The sequence below is a fragment of the Lycium barbarum genome, chromosome 1 (genome assembly GCF_019175385.1).
Source record: "Lycium barbarum isolate Lr01 chromosome 1, ASM1917538v2, whole genome shotgun sequence".
Lineage (NCBI taxonomy): Eukaryota > Viridiplantae > Streptophyta > Magnoliopsida > Solanales > Solanaceae > Lycium > Lycium barbarum.
The window spans coordinates 107,511,177-107,530,586 of record NC_083337.1 but is presented as its reverse complement, the minus strand read 5'-3'; positions in this window follow the sequence as shown (position 1 = coordinate 107,530,586).

Genomic DNA, 19,410 nt, shown 5'->3' with positions numbered 1-19,410 from the left:
GCCATCCAGGTAGGTTATGGCTTACCCTTGGTGAGACTTCGTATAGCGAAGCATATATTTAGATTATATTATCGGAGAAAGCATGTAAACCTTCGAATATGAAGTTGGGTTAGATATTGCCTTAGGTTGGGCCCTGTTGTGTGATTGGGGCTAGCCACCCCATTGTGTTGTGACTTAATTGTTTTATTATGATGGTTTGATGCCACGTGTAGTTAGTAGATATTGGGAATTGTTGTTCAATCTTGATTGTGATATTATAGTATCTTACGGGTGGATATTAATACGAGGATAGAGTTCTATATGACTTGTGTAGTCTCTCATAATATTGTTGGCGTACCCATGTTGGTACTTGTGACATTGATATGTTGTTGGCGTACCATGTTGGTACTCGTGATATTGATATGTTGTTGGCGTACCCATGTTAGTACTTGTGATATTGATACGTTGTTGGCTTATCCATGTTGGTACTTGTGATATTGACCTAATTCTTGATGTTGGCACATGCATTGCACACATTCTCATCCGTTCATGATGCATTGTTGATATCCTGATTTTAATTGATAAAACTCTTTTACTTGAGTGACATGAGATGGCCGATGGCCGATGGCCGATGGCCGATGATTAATTCCGAAATCGTTGATAATGTCCAATAGTTGTTCCAAAATCGTGGATTGTGTTTAAAATAGATGAGAGTCCGTGATCCGAGGTCATGTACCGGAGCGGTATGAGTGTGATAAGATATCTTATTGTTGTCATTTGCTTACTTGAATCATACATTGAGCACTCATCTTGCATATATATATATATATATAAGGAACATTTGACAGGGCGGTGACAATGTGGCCTATGTTGTTTTGAAATACTTGGGAGGTTTTATACTAATTGCGCGACCATTCTATGCTTTGTGATACGGAATGGTCGGCAGGCGTGAAGGGTGGAAAGGTTGTCTCTATGCTGTGTGATACGGAGCGACATAGTACATGGACTTCGTAGGTCTCCCATGGGTTGTGCTACCGAGACGCCGATAATTCCGTCCGGAGTAGATGTGTACACAGCATTGCATTGCATATACACTTCATACATTGTTGCAATGCATTGCACTTGGTTTCTATTGTGATGTACTTGATATTCTTGTGATGTATGGATTCGAACTGAGTATTTGAGACTTGGCACATTTGGGGAGTAGATGCTTCGACTTAGGTGATGACGTGCACTTGGTTCTGGCTTACATATGACTTATACTTGTTGATTTATCTACATATCCTGCTTTATTGTCTAAATTATGTCAGTTATGCTTAGTTGGCCGATGATACGTACCAGTACCGTTGTTTTGTACTGACCTACGCTTGCTGCATTCTTTTATGGATGAAGAGTATTAGACAGGTTCCACTGTTTTCCCTCGGGGATGATTGGCGAGGCTGCTTTAGAGTCATTCCAGGGTGAGCACGTTGACGACCGCTGCCCGGATGTTCTCTCCCTTACTTACTTGTCTTACTCTTATTTCGAGACAGTTGTATTATGAGAATTTATCATCTTTCAGACTCATAGTATGTAGTTAGTGCTCTTGTATGATCAGATCAGATCTATGGGGTTCTATTTAGTATTTTCGCACTTTATCTTATATGGATGATTTGAGACTTATTCTTATTTCTTCCGCCTTTACTTAAATTGATTATATTAGGATAAGGGTTCACCTATCGCGGTAGGAATGATAGGTGCCCGACGTTCTAGTAAAATGGGTCATTACAAGTTGGTATCAGAGCCCTAGGTTATCCGGTCTAAAATACAAGAGCGTGTCTAGTAGAGCCTGGTGGATTGGTATGATGAGCTCCGTACTTATCTGCGAGAGGCTATAAGACATTTAGGAAACTTTGAATTCTTTCATTACCTCATGCGATGTTATTCAAATTGGTATCTAGTCAATTTCAATTGGTATCTGGACCTTCTTTTGTTGATCATCCTCAGAAGATGAAAATCTGTCCTTAAATTCTTACCCGAATGGTTTATCTATGGCATGTCGGGGAATGGTACGAGATGTGTTATCCTGATTCGGACGCGTGATTTAGTTCAGTCACAGTTATGGCCTGAGGTTTCAATTGTGTGGAGTCGCGGTTAGACTCGTTTATTATAGAAGTTCGTGGGAAATTGGAACTAAGGCATCGGGGGTTGACTCGGTCAAAGAGTCCTCCGTTGGAAATTTCCAGGCCACGAGCGCATTCATAGTGTATTTTTGTGTGGGTCTGTGTATGGGGTTGATGAGCAGATGAGCTCGAGGATGGCTCGAGATTTTGATTAAGACTTATGAAAAAATAGAGAAATTCTGGTACCTGGTGCCCGATATGGCAACACTAGTGCGGTCCCAACGACACCGTTGTTGCGGTGTGTTGATGTGAATATTGGCCAGACCGCTATAGCAGCCTGATGGGCGCTATTGTGACCTCATTACCGCCGTGACGGTAACGGGCCTGTTATTTCATTATGTGTGATTTTATTGCTCGATAATGTGACTGGTTTGACTTTAGCTTCGTCAAGGCTTTATGATGGTGCGCGTGACCCTGGTGAAACCAATGACGGGTTGACGATTCAGCAACGGTAGAATGCTAGACTTTGGTATGTGAGAACAAGTGTACGTTCGGTAATAACCATCAAATGTGGACATCATTTTGTGATCGCATGTAATAGAGGAAAAAGTTGACAATAAGGACATGAAGGAAGACTGGGGTGGAAAGCGAAGTGAGACTTCATAGAATAGCTTGGATATGGATACTTTCGAGAGATTGGGAAGGGAAAAATTGTTATCTGGCATGGTTTTCAGGATAGGTTACGACTGGTGCTAAGGTTATTCTTGATATAAGTTAGTTGATGTTAAAGGACTACTCGATTATTAAGTGAATGTTATGGGCACATCGTTTGATCGGTAAATTTGATTGGGTTGTAGAATTTGAGGAGTTAGTAATTGACTGATGGAAGTGACTTCAATTATGAGCATATACGATAAGTTAATGACATGAGGAGTTGCTGGTTGTTCACTTAGATGGGGGGGAGAAACATTGATATTGTTTTGTGGGTTGTCAGGATTAACGGATGATTAGTTTAGAGGATCGAGTGGATTTGAGCATTTGTTGGTTAGTAGTGATAAAGGTGATTCGAAATGAAATGTGAGAACTGAAGGATTACAATGAAGCATCTTGCGATCGGGTTCAAGAGATTAAGGTTCATAAAGACATGAGGTGAGATAACATGGTTATGTGAGTTGTGTTTGGGTTGCGGGGGCATTATATCATGACGTTCAGTAAAAGGGTGGACAATAAGGTTGATGGATGTCTTCGAGATTAAGAGCAAAAAGGAAACCATTGAAACAAGATTTAGTGATGTGAAAGTTCGGTTGCGATTGTACAATATAGAGTGGGTTGGAGAGTTATGGATGAGTTGGAATGTTCAGTTATATCATAGAATAATTGAGTTTAGTGGTGGACTAAGGTTGGGAAACCTTGTATTCATGGTGTAAAATAATTGGCTAGATCCCGCTACTAATAGTATTAGTACTCGGCTTAGTGATGTTAAAGATTTGAGTAAAGGGTTAGTAAGCATGGGTACTTGAAATGATAGAATGGACGATGATGGGTTAACTGAGTTAAGTTCGGTATGCATTTCAGGAATTGAGTAAGTAATTCAGGTAAGAACGCTTCAGTGGGATACATAATAATATTAGTGGTACTGTTGTGTGATACACTGGATTTAGAGAGTGTTCAGTTCAGAGTGGTAAGCGTTAAGGAAACGCTAATGTGCAGAGTGTGTAGGTACGATCCTATTTCCAGGATTAATTTGGCTAGTTGCAAGATTTATGACAATGTGGTATTCGATGAAGTGCATTCAAGGATTGATTACAGTACGGTCATCGTGAAGTGATTAGAAAATCGGGAATTGACGAGTTGAGAAAAGGTATAGATGATTGTGAATCGATAAGGAAAAGGTACATCTCGGGGATTTCTTGCGTCAGTACGGATTGTGGTGTCATTTTCTGCATAGTCCAGTTGAGATGTGATTGTTGCGTGAGCTTAAGAAGGAAATCTACAGGAATGGACTATATGGTATGACAGAGCTCCATAAGGTTCGTGATCAGCGACTAGTGAGGAGCAAGTTTCAGTGGACCGACATGTTGTGGTTTATAAGAAGTGGCTTAGTGGTACACCGTCGGATAAGTTCGTGACATTCTACAGTGAATGAGTTAGCATGTCTTAAGAGAGAGGATTGTGGAATTCCTATCATGTGAGGACTAGAGTTATATTATCGAGGTAATACTATGAGAGGTTTGATGGTTATATAATTACTATATGAGGCTTCAGGTTTTGCGTCGAAAGGTTCAGAGTTGTATCGGAATTGCGTATCGGGTAAAGGTTGAGAAATATGAATATTTAAATCGTAAGGTATAGCTCTTCGGTACTAAGTTGATAACTGAGATAGGACTCTACTTGTGGAGTCGAAAGCGATGGACAGGATCTGTTATGCGTGGTATGGCTGTGATTGGTTTCGAAATTCGGAGTCAAATATAATGATTATTGGTGGTTTTCGAGAGTTGTGCATTCATTCAGGGTCATCATGGTTTGAGTTAAGCTCAATGGTCTTTGGTTATATTTCTAGGAAGATATCTAAGGACTCGAAGTGTTTCAGCTTATATTTGAGGTATGACAGATTTACCGAGCTTGTCGGGGTTTTCTAGTAGATTTGATGATATTTTCTGAGAACAGTTACTTGGATGGAATAATGGATTGCAATGAGCTTAGTACAAATTTGATAATGAACTGTTGTGCGAGAGGTCTTTATAGTGATCAGTTGTTTGCTCGATGAGATAATCAATGATACGGTTCCTGCATTGTGATTTGAAGGTTTAAAAAGATTTGGAAATGGCCGAGTTGCCTGCCGGTAAGATCAGTTTTGATGAAATTGCGTAGATATCGCAGATGAATCAAGGATTCTTTCTGGCAAGGGTAAGTTGTGGGTTCAGAATTTATGTATGTGTGTTCATATGATTCTAAGGAATCGCGGTGCGAGAAACGACTCCAGTAAGTGTGAAAGAAAGGTTAGCGGAATCAAAGTATTTCATCTGTTCAGAATGGGCTATCGTTGTGACCATATGTTAGAGGATTGCATTGATTGGAGAAGTATCATTCCGGTGGCTTCTATCATTCGTTGGGATTCAGTTTTGTTCGATGAGAATCTTTCCTGTAAGGAGAAGTCCGACATGCATAGTCGATATCTTCAGTTATTGCCGATTCAAGCATTTTTCAATCCTTCCTTCCTTGTCGCTCAAGCACGAGCGATTATTTAATTAGTATCTGATGTAACGATCCGTTTGGTCGTTATTGCATCTCTGACACTTTAGATCATTTTCGGAGCTTGGTTAGCTCACTTTTGACCCTAAGGAACCGTTGACACGCTTCTTAAGGTGTTTAGATATGATTCGGGTGACTTTTTGTGAAAATTGGGCTTAAACCGAAAAATGGTTGACTGAAAGTTGACTTTTGGGTGAACAGACCTTTTTCAGAAATCCTTCGATTCTGAGAGGTCCGAATGGTCATTTAGAACTTGTATGCATACTTGGTTCGGTTCCCAATGCACTCGGGTGCATTTTGGAACTTCGGTTGGAAAGTTAGTTTTGAGGTATCAGGGGTTGACTTGGTCAACGAGACCTCCAATGGGAATTCTGAGGCCACGGGTGCGTGAGTAGCGTGTTTTTATGTATAACTGCATATTTGGTTTGTGTTCGGGAGGTTCTGGGATGGTTTGGGGTGTCAATTTCAAATTTGGAAGACACCAAAAATTCTAGTGCCTCCGATTCTGTGGCACCATGGAGGTCTGGTGCCTCCGATTCGGTGGCGCCATGGCGGTCTGGTGCCTCCAATTCGGTGGCGCCATGACTATATGTTGACCTCTAATTCGGTCCTCTAATTTTCTCCTCCAATTCGGTCCTCTAATTTGCTCCTCCAATTCGGTCCCCCAATTCGGTTCCCCAATTCGGTGCCGCCATTGCGGTCTGTTGACCTCCAATTTGGTGACGGGCAGTGACTGGGGTATTTAATGAGATAAAACCCCAAATCTTTCCATTCATTTATTATTCCTAAGTAGTTCATCATGGGAGCTTTTCTAGAGGTTTCTTGGAGATATTCTGGGAATAGTCTTTAGAGGTAAATCTTGCTATCCCTCTTCTATTTCATTAATCCTTATCATCATAGATTCTCCCTTTCCTTTAATAATCCCTTAGTAATGAAAGATGAAAGTGAGTTTTGATGAACTTTTCCCCTAGGCTTATTAATGATGAAATTGATGGTGTTTATGTTAGATTTTGACGAATCTAAGCTTGTTAATCATATATATATTCCATTTCTAGTGTTGAATTTCGGAATCAAAGAGTTAGGGTTTATACCCAAATTGGGAGTTTTACTTCAAATTCCAAATTGGGTAAATCTATGAGTTAATTTAGCAATTAGTGGTTGGGTTATGATCACCTAGTGCTTAGTTTGATATTTTGCTTTCGAATTTCCCATTTTACCCTTGTGGGCCCGTTTCCCCAATTTCTAGGGTTAGAATTGACCTAGATTGAATAGTAGCAATATTAGTATCATTCTTCATGATTTCTAATTTAGATTTCGAATATGCCTAGACTACTTTCGTTCTGAGGCTCAGCGGAAAGGCAAGGCGATAAATTGATTTGTTAGTGTTTGCGGTTCGGCCATCCAGGTAGGTTATGGCTTGCCCTTGGTGAGACTTCGTATGGCGAAGCATATATTTAGATTATATTTTTAGAGAAAGCATGTAAACCTACGGGTATGAAGTTGGGTTGTATATTGCCTTAGGTTGGGCCCTGTTGTGTGATTGGGGCTAGCCACCCCGTTGTGTTGTGACTTGATTGTTTTATTGTGATGGTTTGATGCCGCATGTTGTTAGTAGATATTGGGAATTGTTGTTCCATCTTGATTATGATATTATAGTATCTTACGAGTGGATGTTAATACGAGGATAGAGTTCTATATGACTTGTGTAGTCTCTCATGATATTGTTAGCATACCCATGTTGGTACTTGTGACACTGATATGTTGTTGGCGTACTATGTTGGTACTTGTGATAATGATATGTTGTTAGCGTACCCATGTTGGTACTTTTTATATTGACCTAATTCTTGATGGTGGCACATACATTGCACACATTCTCATCCATTTATGATGCATTGTTGATATCCTGATTTTAACTGATAAAACTATTTTACTTGAGTGATGTGAGCTGGCCGATGTTCGATGATTAATTCCAGAATTGTCGATTATGTCCAATGTCTGATAGTTGTTCCGAAATAGTGGATTGTGTTTAAAAGAGATGAGAGTTTGTGATACAAGGTCATGTACCGGAGCGGTATGAGTGTGATAAGAGATCTTGCTGTTGTCATCTGCATACTTGAATCATACATTGAGTGCTCATCTTGCATATATATCTATAAGGCACATTTGACAGGGCGGTGACGTGTGGCCTATGTTGTTTTGACATACTTGGGAGGGTTTCTACTAATTGTGTGACCATTCTATGTTGTGTGATACGGAATGATCGACAGGCGTGAAGGGTGGAAAGGTCGTCTCTATGCTGTGTGATACAGAGCTACATAGTACATGGACTTCGTGGGTCCCCCGTGGGTTGTGCTACCGAAACATCGATATTTCCGTTCGGAGTACATGTGTACACAACATTGCATTGCATATACATTTCATACATTATTGCATTGCATTGCACTTGGTTTCCATTGTGATGTACTTGATATTCTTGTGATGTACTTGTGACGTATGGATTCGAACTGAGTATTTGAGACTTGGCACATTTGGGGAGTAGATGCTTCAACTTAGGTGATGACGTGTACTTGGCTCTGGCTTATGTATGACTTATACTTGTTGATTTATCTGCATATCCTGCTTTATTGTCTGAATTATGTCAGCTATGCTTAGTAGGCCGATTATACCTACCAGTACCGTTGTTTTGTACTGACCTATGCTTGCTGCATTCTTTTATGGATGCAGAGTATTAGACAGGTTCCACTCTTTTCCCTTGGGGATGATTGGTGAGGCTGCTGTAGAGTCATTCTAAGGGGAGCACGTTGACGGCAGTTGCCCGAATGTTCTCTCCTTTACTTACTTGTCTTACTCTTATTTCGAGACAGTTGTATTATGAGAATTTATCATCTTTCAGACTCGTAGTATGTAGTTAGTGTTCTGGTATGACCAGACCAGATCTATAGGGTTGTATTTAGTATTTCTGCACTTTATCTTATATGAATGATTTGAGACTTATTCTATGTTTATTTCTTCTGCCTTTACATAAATTGGTTATATTGGGATAAGGGTTCACCTATCGCGGTGGGAACGATAGGTGCCCTCACGTCCTAGTAAAATGGGTCGTGACAAAGCGAAGGGAAAATATTAAAGACCACCAATTTGAGGGACAAAAATTAGACTACCCCAAAAGAATGGTAATCCGCGCAAAAAAGTGAAATGGGAAACTTAGGGGGCTTTGGTCATTTAGGTGAAGGAAATGGGCTGGGGTTTCATTTGTTTGGGCTAGATGGATCAATCCGAAAATAAAAAGGCTGATTTTTGAAGTTTAAAATGCAACCTCTTCATTTCAATTGTAATCAAATTTCTTATAACAAATCGACTGAAATTAATTGTTTTAAAATCAAGCCACTCCTTTTAAAATTAAACTAGTAAGATCGAGATGAAATAACTAATTAAGCTTCTTGATGTTAACAAAGTAAAGAAAAACTATTTGAAAAATTGATTAATCATGGTAATTAATTAATAAATGAGTTTAAGTTGACAACTAAAAATACGTACTAAATTAAACACTTGTTTTTGTCATAAATTAATTTTCAACTCATAAATTTTTCTTTTTTGAATTGTCACCGAGTGTTAAAGTTTTTGGGAGTCTTCGCCTTGTCTGGAGTGATGAATAATTTCCCACCATCAAACATAACATTTTGAAAATTACTAGAATGTGTAATAGACAGACCACATACATGTTTAGTAGACAATCTATGGATATCATATAATAAAAAAGACAAAACATTTTGTAGCAACTTTAAATGCTCTTTGCCAATATTTTACAGACAAAAATCAAGACAAAAAGTGTTACACCTCGTAAATTTCCCCGTGAATGTACAACGAATAGACTAACAAAGAATACGAGTATATGGTGTTTTAATCAGAAGGGAATGACGTTTGACGACCCTAAGTAAGATTTCAAAGGCAATGGGAATAAGAGATAAGGTTATGCTCCACAATGACTAATTATAGGTTCTGAAGACGTGAAAGTTGCAGATTTGCACTTTGTCCCAGTCGGTCGTAAAATGAAATACGGACCGTAAAGTAGTATACGGCCCGTAAACTGCCATGTCGTATTCCAACATACAAAACTTCAACTTTCTGTCAAATGTTCAAATGGTTAAATACGACTTGGAATACGGACCGTAAATTGAAATACGGCCCGTAAACTTCGATCGTAAATCACCATGATCCCCAACATACCTTTCTGGTTTTGATATGCTTAAATACGACCACGAAATATGGCCCGTAAACTAGAATACGGACCGTAAACTGGGTTTACGACCATTGTGCACTTCAGCTACTGTTCATTCCGGATCGGATTTTAAGTCATTAAAAGGAGACCCAAGCTCATAAAATTCATTTCATTTCCACGATACTTCTCTCTAGAAACCTCTAGAATACTCTCCACTCTTCAATTACAAGAAAATCAAAGGAAATCCATGATCAATAACACCAAATCCATGAGACAAAGTGTATGAAACCTAGCTAAAGGTCATCTCTCTCAAAAAAACCCAAAGGAAGTGAAGTAGGGTTTTGATGCTAGAGGAGTAATTCCATTCAAGGCTTGTTCAACCATCATCTAAGGTATGTTTCATGACTAAACCATGTTGTTTAAGGTCTTGGAAGGTTAAGATACTTGAATTGTAAAAGGACATAGGAAATGGGTCATTCATGAGTGAATAGTGTCATTGTTGGATGGTAGTTGGGTTGAATCATGAATGCTGGAGTGTTGTGATTATGAATACGTTATAAATGACATTTAGGCCATGAAATAAGTATTATATATGAGGAAACGCGATAGTAAGCTATAACCATAAATGTGGAGAAATTGAAGAGAAATGGTGGATTGTGGTCAATGTATATAAATAATGATTATTGATTGCGATATTGTGAATGTTGTTGTGAGCGTGTGGGAGTTGATATAGAATATGGAAAAAATAGTATAAACAAAGGAAGTGTTGCCCAAATTTTCCCTAGAATTAGTAACGCGTTCTTATAGTCGAATTAACTAACGATAGTGCGAATTCTCTCTTGAAGGTAGAAACGTGATATCGAAGGAGAACAAGCGAATGATAGCTTAGTTAAACGTCAAAGGTATGTGAGGATAGTCCTTTATTTTTAATGGCATGAATCTCATAGCATGAATTTCCTTCCTCCTCATGAGTTCCTATATTCCAGAAAGCTAAAAGCCTATGTCTATGAATAGCTATATAAGATAAAAGCTATGACATGATGTTATTCATTGCTTACACTCACCTTATGTGTTAATTCCTTCAAGGTGAGGCAAAATGTCAATGATTACTCCATAATGAAATCGGGGGAATCACGACCTTATGTCACCCCGATAAAGTAAAGTTGTTTGTAAGCACTATGCATGTATTATGATGATATAACACGGCGCCTATTTGGTCGGGCAGTCACCGCTAAGGCGGGCAGCTATACGATACACCATGGCCAAATGGCATGGGCAGACACCACTAGTGGGCGGCATGAGATGGTACCCCGAACGCGGGAGGCCTGGACGCAGGCTAATGATATGACTATCACACCGATCCGATATGGACGGGCAACTTATATATTACTACACTGTACCTATATGGGCGGGCATCTTATACATTATGCATATATGACATGATGATGATTATGAGTAAGCCAGCATGCATTATTTCTTTTACACTTGACAGTCAGATATAGTTATTCCATGTTGATACTTCTTTTATATCATTGCCTTATTTCCTTTTCTATGTCTCTCATACTCAGTACAATGTTCGTACTGACGTCCATTTTCTTTGGACGCTGTGTTCATGCCCACAGGAGACAGGGAGGAGAGCTCGACCCAGATCCGTAGTAGCTGTCAGCTGATTGAAAGCACTCCTTTGTTCGGAGGTGCTTATGATGATTCTTTTGTGTATAGTCATATATATGTATTTTTGGGCATGACGGGGTCTTTTTCCGTCCTTATGTGTAGCACTCCAGTAAAGGCTCGTAGATTCGCAGTGTGGGTTAGATGGTCTCACGAGATGCTATTATATGTATATATATTATTTTGATAGCCGAGAGGCACATGTATATAAAAGTAATTATGTTTCCACATGAAATATGATTTTCTTACCATTTGAGTATAAAAGTTGATAAAAGAGCATTAAATGAGAAAGATGAGTAGTAGAACGAGTGGTGCTCGGTGGCTAGCCCCGGGTACCCGTCACGGCCCCTAGCTGGGTTGTGACAAAAAGTTTAAATTTTATGTTGTAATACACGGAAAAACAAACGACATTTTTCAAACTGGGCCAAAGGTTATAGATTCAATTAAAGACATCGAGAAACCTTTGTTTAAAGGATTTAATGATTTTACTGAAGCTTTAGACTATGCCAAATTATTGGATCCAAATTATTATATTTCTCCAGCACTTTGACAAAATCCAGACAAAATTCCCCAATACAATATTCAAAAGGACACAGACAAAGTAATTTTTTATGAACATTGTTCGTCCATGACTGAGGCATTCAAAAGACTAAACCAGAAAAATAAGACATTAATCCAAGAAAAAACAAGACTCATGGAGCAAGTGAGAATGCTAGAACACAGACTCCAAGCGGTCAAGTTCAAATTGGTTCAATCACAGAGTTTTCCATCTCAAGATAAAATGGATGAGACAGGTGTGCATTCCCCCAATGAATGCAGTAAAATCCATTGTATCGGATAAAGATACAGCTAGTCCGGTTCAAACAGTAGCCGGTAAAGACTTATCAAATGCGTTAATGGCTGTCACTTTATCAAAAAGTGAAGATGAAAGTTGTTCATCACTCCAGACAAGGCGAAGACTCCCAAAAACATTAACACTAGGAGACAATTCAAAAAAGAAAAATTTATTGTTAAAGAAGAAAAACAGTGAGAAAATAGAGGATATGGTAAAACAGACACTAGAAAAGTTTTTTCAAGAAAAAGAAGATCAAGACAAGCACATAATTAAAAATCCTAGTCCAGAACTATCTCCAAGTGCAGATATGTCTCCAGTACATAGTTCAGACCTTGAAAGAGATATGGTAGATTTTCAGAATAGTGCATTTCAAGATTCACAAGACCCAAACGACGTCGACTCGGGGATGAGTTTTGATTCTGTTGCTTTAAACAATTTAGACACATAAAAAAACTGATAGACATTTAATCACTACAACCAAGACAAAGAAAAAAAGCAGATTCGATTGAAGAAAGCAACAAAGACGGATGAAGACAACTTTTATAAAGTATCTTTAATAAAGCAGTTACAGGACCAACAAGGACAATAATATAAAGACTCTTCTGAAATTTTCACGTGACGATAGAGACCAAGGAGCACCTGGCTGAATTCAACAAGATTCTTTAACAAATTGAAATCCAAAGTTGAAGTCCTAAAGCTCCTATAAATAGAGGTCATTTGTGAAGATAAAGGGATCAACAACACATACAAGCACCAAAAAATCCATATTCCTTTTCATCAAATACCTCAAATCGTTTTCCCAATCCAAACCTTTGTAATATAAACCTCTGTTGTAAAATAGTACTAGTTTTTCAATAATCCTCCAAGTGTGAGAAGTAGTTTTTGGGGTTCCCCGAAAGGGAAACCTCTCTCCGTCTTTAAGTCATGAAAGTTTTTATAACTATGTTTCTGTATTACTCTTCCAGTTATGAACATTATTATGTTTGTTGTAAACCTATGTCATATAAATCTATATTTGAGTAATTTCTTGTTATTATGAATATTTTATGCTTAGTATATGGTTATTTTCTTAATGTCTTAATAAACTCGATGGATTAACCTGTAAATTCCTAGGTGTTGAGGAGCCATTAAAATGTCCAAAAATGATAAAGGACGAATTGTTGGCCATGGCCGGGGTGTGGTTAAAGAAAAGGATTATTAAGAACAGAGGTTAAGAGAAAGAGATGAATAGTGTAACAAGATTCATGACTGGACAGAGTCCGGATTAAGTAAAAAAAATAAAATAAAAGGGAGATAAACAGAAACTTAGAGATATAACTACATGATAAGAAGACATTCAGGAGCGAGGAAGTACCGAGTAGGATTGTTTTAAAATTTGATACAAACCACAGAATTCTTGCCTTTAAAGATTTTACTTTGAAATTTTGAAAATTACTATTTAAATTTCTAAAATATAAAATTTTCTATACCCCCTCTCTCTCTTTTGGTATCAGAGCCAAAAGAGTTTTGGACCTTAAGACTATTTTATGCGAAGACCATTTACTGCTAGACAAAGACGACCATTTTCTAGAAGACAAGTTGCTATGAGACAACATAGTTTTACTAAATACAGAATTTTTCACTATCTTATGATACATCTTACCCGTCAATGACTCACAAACACTAGAAAAACTAGAAAATTTCTTACTGAATACGTTAATTATTTAGAAACAGTGCATCGTGAAGCCTTAGAAACCAATACAGGCGTTTTAAGCTTTAGAAATAATATTCTTTGGGAAATACATTTTACAAACAATGAAATATTTCGAGGAGAAGAATATATTAGATATATAGAAAGGAAGGTATGTTTCATTCCATTGGGATAATACATGCAAGATCACTATCTAGAAGTTAAACAAAAACTAAATAGGTTATACTCGGAATATATTAGATTAAGTAACTCTAAAGACAATCAGCGAAGATTACAAGAGTTAATAGATTTAATATCAGGTTTAGAATATAGACTATTAGGATATATAAGATCTCAAAATTCTCTCAGAAACAAGCATTAAAACGCTTTAAGCTATATTTGTAATGGTTCGCTTTTTTCGCTCGGGTTTAGGGCATAAAAAAAGGCTATTACGAATTCGTTGAAGCTCTTTCGGACTTGTTTTGAAAAAGAGTCACCCGAAAACCGATTTTTGAAGGGTTTATTCAAATGCCGTGAAAAAACCTTCGTAATACAGAGTTCTGATGATCCCCTAGGGAAGGTGTTAGGCATCTCAGTATTAAGGATCCATACTATACGGTTGACCTTCGAATTCCAGTGTATGAGTATTTGTTTAAACTGATTATTTTGTATTTATTTTCACGCAAAAGAACTATCATCAATAAATCGCATATCATATGTTTCTTTGAGAATATTTTTGGATATATTCCCTTTATATATAGGGTATCGTAGTTCCGGAGTTATAACATCTATGTATAAATAGACTCCTTTTATGTATAAGGAGTATATGTGTTTATAAGAGAAAAGCGTAAGGAAAAGTATTGATTAAGTCCATACTCATACACTTGGCTCGGGTTAGCACGTATTGGTACGTTCAGTTTATCAGGAATTCTTTATATTACAACAGTTTATATTTAAAAAAAAGTGTGTTTTCCGTCTTTTGGGAGTGATATATGTTGGCTGCGTATACTTACCTTTTGGCCTTTTATTTGACCCGAATCTATAGTGAACCGAGTCTTACTTTAATCAGTTTCCTTTTCAAGAATATACCAGTCCAACTTTGTTCAAAATCTAATATACTTGTTTAAAAAGACTACATTTTTTAGGATTGCTTAGTTTCTTAGCATTTTTTCTGAAATTTATACAAGGGACATAAAATAAACCAACTGTTTGGGTCAAAAACGTTTATGGGCATTGGGCCCAAAAAATTCTGTTTCTTAAGGCCTTTGTAAAGGTTCTCCTTTTAAAATGAACTTAAAGGAATCGGGTTCGCAATTTTTAAAAAGAATGTGAAGGGAAAGAGCTATTAGATTTCCTTAAATGACCAACTGAATTTTTGTTAAAACCAGATTTCCCACCTTTTAGTTTTGAAAGAGATGGATTAATGCTTATTAATGTGAAAAAAGCCTTGAAAATCAAGTTTTATACCTTATTTAAAATGTCGGAGTTGATCGTGGTTTTGAAAATTCGCTTGGGGACCTAGATTCATCTAAATAGCTTAAGAACCGTTGTCCTAAGACGGCTCATTGAAACCATAAGGTTCCACTATAGTATGAGTTTAATGCAACTTTTACAAACACGTTTCAACACATATATATACATATAATAACGAGGAAAGATAGACTAGGGGTGTACCAAGCCCCTAGTTGGCCATTTTCACCCATGGCTGGGCCTTCTACGTGCTTGGCTACTATTTCCTTCGTGGACTCGATCCTAATTTGAATAAAAGTCCTATTGGGCCTTTGGTCCAATAGGGGGCTGATCTTGACCCGAGTAGTCATGCAAGTGGAGGAGGAAAGAAAAAAGGAAAACTCAGTTAGTTTATATTTAACCGCCCTTATCACTAAAATAACTAAAGCACACATATATATGTATATATATATAACAAAGCAGGCGAAATTCCTATGCTTACCCCTCTTTATCTTAAACTGTTATGATGCTTTTAAGACTTGGTATGGCATGGGGACAGGGTCCTAGTCTCGTATTCCCGGTGTCACACAAGTTCCAAGGGGTTTTTGAGAACCCCAGGCATGGCTAACACTGGCAAGACTTGGACAACCCCGAATTACCATAACCCATGTAAAAGACAACCAACCTAGTATAGGACAAAGGGAGAGCAAAGAAATGTAAAATCATGACGTAAACCAAAAGCCCCAACAAACACTGGCCATTTAAAGAATACTAGTCAAACCAAGATTAAAAGTCACAAGATAAGTCAAATGTCAAAGAAACATGATGTCCCTCAATGTATACTAAGCTCTCAGCCTCAACAGGCTTAATTACAAAATACTGCTCAAGGCAAAGTGAGTACAAAGAAAACTTAAATAATGGTACACTGACACCTCTTCAAATAGACAGTATGGGTTAGCATTTTTTAATACAAAAACAACACCAAAGCTGTGAGTACTGGGAACCAGAATTTAAGCAACTAAAGGACCAAAAGTAGGACAATGATCAATATTCATCAGATGACAAAGACCATCTAAAAAAAAGAGAAAGCAACTAACTTGGGAATAGGTGGTCACTCATATTTGCCCCAGAGGTGTTCGAACAAGCCAGGCAGGCCAGAGATGGAGTTTAACACACAGGTCACTAATGAGAGCTAACTGGGGGCTTACATGGAATCCCACAAGGTATGGAAAACAATAGAGCAGTCATAGGGAAGCAATTCATGGACATAAGGATAAGGGAAGACAAGTGCAAGCACATAAGTGAAATTGGCAAACAGGAACAGATGTAGGGCCTAGAGGGAGGGTCTAAAGGTCATGGATTGCACACAAACACAACAACTAGGCCAACATCCTAGTAGAAAAATAGAACAGGATTTACTCCATAAGTGCAAACAAAGACAGGGTCAGTGGAAATGTCACACAGGTGTAAGTCAAGTAAGAAAACAAGCTTGAGTAACTTCTCAAACAGCTTAGCCCCAATTCTATGTCATAGAAGGGAAACTAGATAAAGTATAAGCAAAGAGAACCACACATAATCATGGACAGATAGGGCTCAGACAATATCTCAGACAAAACAAGAGTAACAGGTGTGTGCCATCTAGTCCTAATATGATCTAGAGATGTGCAGGAAAACTGCTAAATCGAGGTTCCAAGGCAGATCAGAGATCTAAACTGCATTAAGTCACAGAACATAGGCTGGCCACTTTATCATTTATACTTTGAATAGCACTTCCCTCAAGAAGTAGCTTACAATTTGTAAAAAAAATTCAATAAGACTTATCACTTAGTTAAAATGAATAAGCAAGAATCTATAGCATGCCAGGGGTGGGCAGACAAGTAGGATCACAAGGAGCAAGGACTTTGGTACAAGAACAGCATCCCAAAGTCAAGTAGCCCAAGCTCCCACCTAATGCCCTTCCCAGATTGAACTCTGAGACTCTAGGTGCACAACTTGTGAAAATTCATTCCATAATGCCAAGGACAGACATAACAAGCAAAAGGAAAACAAAACCAACAGGAAAGACAAAAGGGCCATAACATCACCTGGACATGGAAGAAATCAACTACGACCATAGGACACTCACCAAGGCATCTTTATGGTAGTTAAACACATAGGTATAAGGTAGGAAAAGAGAATAGGTTTCACTTAGACATGACCAGAAAAATGTTTGAAATACCTTTGATATTTTGAGTAAAGAGAGTGTTAGGCCTTGAAAGTTTTAACAGAAAAACCATTCTTTGCAATAATAACACCAGGGCAGCCAAAGCATAGTGTTATTAAGCCACATTATATTGTTTTAGGAGAGAAAGAAAAAAAATACAAGGAACCTAGTCATATATAACAATCCTCATATAGCCTGACCCTCTCTCCTTCCTTAATTAGCTAATATCAATCAAAAATATCTTCACAATAAGCAGGTTTTTTTTTTAGAAAAGAAGAAATGATATCAAGCTCCTATTTAGCTACTTAGCTCTTGATCAATTAAAGCAAACACTCAAAACAACAGAGGCACATTAGTAGGAGACAGTAGAATGACACACACTTATGTTAACTTTAGACAGACTCCATTAGGCCACTTGTAACAACTATGTGAAAAACCAGACTAGCAAACTAAACACAAAACTGTCATTTTAGTTAGGCAACTATGGTGAGTGATCCAACAACAAACCAATCTAGACTTAAACCTTCCTGTAATCACTCTTTATCCAAGATTCTTATACCTATGTGGACAGTGAACCAACCTCAAACACACTCATCGTCTTTTGACTAAACAACCAACTTTACTTGTTTTAAGAAGCAAATTTACATTGTGATTCTTATCATGTTTTCCCTAAACAACTCTCATGACAATCATCCAGATCAGTAGCACTAGCAAAACATAACTCTATGTGGCTTCTAGACCAAATAATTCACAACAGTCAATTGAATCAGTAGAGACTAGGGAAAGCAATCTACATCACCTTTTATTTCAATCATATACTTCATCATCCAGATAAAGCATAGAATCACAGTTGGCATTTACCAGAAAAAGAAAAAGAACATCATCAACAGAACTATCTAAGGGTCAACAAGTTAGCTAGATTGAGACTATGATGTTCACTATAATCATATGGACAAAATAGCAAGATACATGGACAAGGTCAACACATAAGATGACACTCAGCTAAACCAAACACCCTAACAATCAGAATAAACAATAACTATCCTCCCAAACAAACTAAGCTAACAGTTCAGACATTTACAAGTTGATATTCCATTAAACAACCATCACAAAACAAGCAGTAACTTAAAGGGAATCACTAGATTATTTAATCAACTACCCTAGAATAATCAAGAAGCTAACAAAGATTACCCAAATTAGTATTTCAATCAAACAACTACTACAGAAAAAGATTCATGAGATTAATAGAAATCACCAAATTAGCATTTAACTAGATGAATACTACAGAAAATAACCAAGCAATTAATAGAGACTACCAAATTAATGTTTAACTAAATAACTACCTCAAAAGTAAGAAAATTAACAAAAATTGCTAATAAGATAAAGGTTTACCTTTTTTGGATGCAGCCACGATCAAGAATGGATTTGAAAGCAAAATCCTCCTCAAACTCAAACCACAATACCAGCAAACAAAGTAAAAATAAAATTTTAACAATGGAAGGGTTTCAAATCTACGCTTAAAACCCCAAAAATTATACTAGGCAGTTTTGAAGTTCGCAATTAGATCTAAATTTCAAAAATCAATGCTTTGCCTCCTTTTTCTTTTTCCTACCTCTTTTTTTCCCTCTTACGGGGTTCTATTTATAGAAGCCCTCAAAGACAACATACCCCCTTCACACCGATGTGGGATAGAAGGTTTTATCCCTCATTAACATGGTCAAGAGTCAGATTTCAGCAACAAGATAATCAACGGCTATAAATCCATATAACAATTGTAAAAATGGAAACATTAAAGGAAAATAACGTGGATACCTTGAGGGTCTGTTTGGACGAGTTTTGAGCAAAATATAAGAGAAAAGGACGAAGCTTTTAATGCTTCGTCCTTTTCCCACCACCCGACGACGTCACAACGTTGGTGGTAACAGTAAATTGCAATGTGACCATCGTAAAAGGGGGGAAGGGAGCGTAGGGGCGGCTAGTGTTTTACCCAAGCCCCTTTTAGAAAATAACAAATGACTCCCCCCTTTTTTT